Raw genomic sequence first — 1,858 nt, forward strand, 5'->3', positions numbered from 1 at the left:
GGTTTTATTTAGGCTGACTCCATAAGACATCATTTTGCTTTAAACAGTTAGCGCATTAGGTCATTTTTACATAAACAGGTTTGGACCCTAATTTCATAAAGGACAGCAATAATTTCCGCATTTATTGGCCAGAGCAGGAGAAGCTATCTGTAACATTCCAAACAGTCTAAAACAACACAATTTTGAGACTGGCGTAAAATCCAAAGCTGCATTATGTTAATTGGCTAAATGACATGCTGATTTCTAAATATAACAAGTTAATCAGTGGGTGATTTCAGATAAAAGGTAATAATGGGGCGGTAGATCCTCTGTCCAATGGCTCAGCTCAGAGAGGCCCAGCTCCCATCACCAGCAGAAATTAATTTAAAATAGGAAATGAATGTTCATGCAAAAATGTTAGTGTATCGAACCCAAATCACATAAATTCGTTCTCCGAATCAAAATGAATCTCACTGATTCATGTCTAACCAAAAGGTCTCGTTCCCGTGTCTCATCGGAGCCCATGCATCTAGATACATATTGAGTCGTTCATGAAAGGAGAGATGCACATCCCTACATAATCCCCATCACATACATATATATCCTCCTCATGACTTGTCTTTGGAATTCTGATTAATGGTTCCAAAAAGTAATGTATCCACAAATTCAATTCCATTTGCACTTTGGGAAGTGAAATCACTGAGGATTCATTTAATTAAAATGCATATCCAACAGAACGGAATGGTAAAATGGTACGATAGTTATTATTTCTCTTAGTTGACTGTTTTGAGGTGGCATTGTGTCGAGAGAGATGACTGCGCTTTTTCGTTGCACATTGAGGTTCTGAACCCCATCTCTGAAAACATCCTCCTACATCTTGAGGAAGGAAGGGGTGTAGGCAGCACACATCATGGATAACCAGGAGTCACACACACACACAGATAGGATTTTACACACAATCAATACTTCCTACAGGTCAATGTTTAATCTCTCTCAGATGCACCTGCAGGCAGAGCTGCAACCAGTTCGGCTGCTGCACCCATCAGCGATGAGGACATCTTTGGTCCAATGGTGTCCAACCCTCTGCCGTCCTCTGAAAACACTCAGGTACCACCTCTCCCCCCAGAGCATGTGTCAAACTCCTCCCGTGGAAGGCCGAGCGTCTGCAGGTTTTCACTCCTCCCTTGTACTTCATTGATGAGTTGAGGTCACTGATCGGTAAGGAACTCTCCTCAACTAGTTGTTTGGGTCTTAATTGGACACAAATTGAAAGGAGAAAGCAAAAACCAGAAGGCACTGGGCCCACCATGGAATGAGTTTGAGACCCCTACTCCACAATCCCATGTCTCACAATCTTCTTTCTCACCTCTCTCCCCATCAACCTCCCAGTGTTGTCTGCCTATGCCATCTCCCCTATGGACACGGTTGCTGTGCTCAGTGAAGACGGCAGCACTGGGCTTTGTTTTCCTCTGCAGTAAGAACACACACACCTCTGTATTCTTTCATACACACACACACTGACCCTAGTTCAAACACCCCTCACACACACACACACACACACACACACACACACACACACACACACACACACACACACACACACACACACACACACAGTGTGCAGTCTCCCAGTCCATGTCCTCAGAGAGCTGGAGCGAGGTTGGAGTGCATCGTTAACATTTCACAGTGTAAACAAAGGCAGTGTGTTCCAGCTCACCAGCTCCCCAGCCATAGCTAACACTGTCGGTTACAGGCCTGTCAGAAGAAAGGACACACCTCAATAATGTCTGTACATTACCACGGGGGAGGAGAGGGAAGAGGATGAGAGGGGAACGGAGAGGGATGGAGAAGAGGGAGATTGGGACAGAGTGCAGGAACA

Source organism: Oncorhynchus kisutch, linkage group LG11 (assembly GCF_002021735.2).
Source record: "Oncorhynchus kisutch isolate 150728-3 linkage group LG11, Okis_V2, whole genome shotgun sequence".
NCBI classification, from domain to species: Eukaryota; Metazoa; Chordata; class Actinopteri; order Salmoniformes; family Salmonidae; genus Oncorhynchus; species Oncorhynchus kisutch.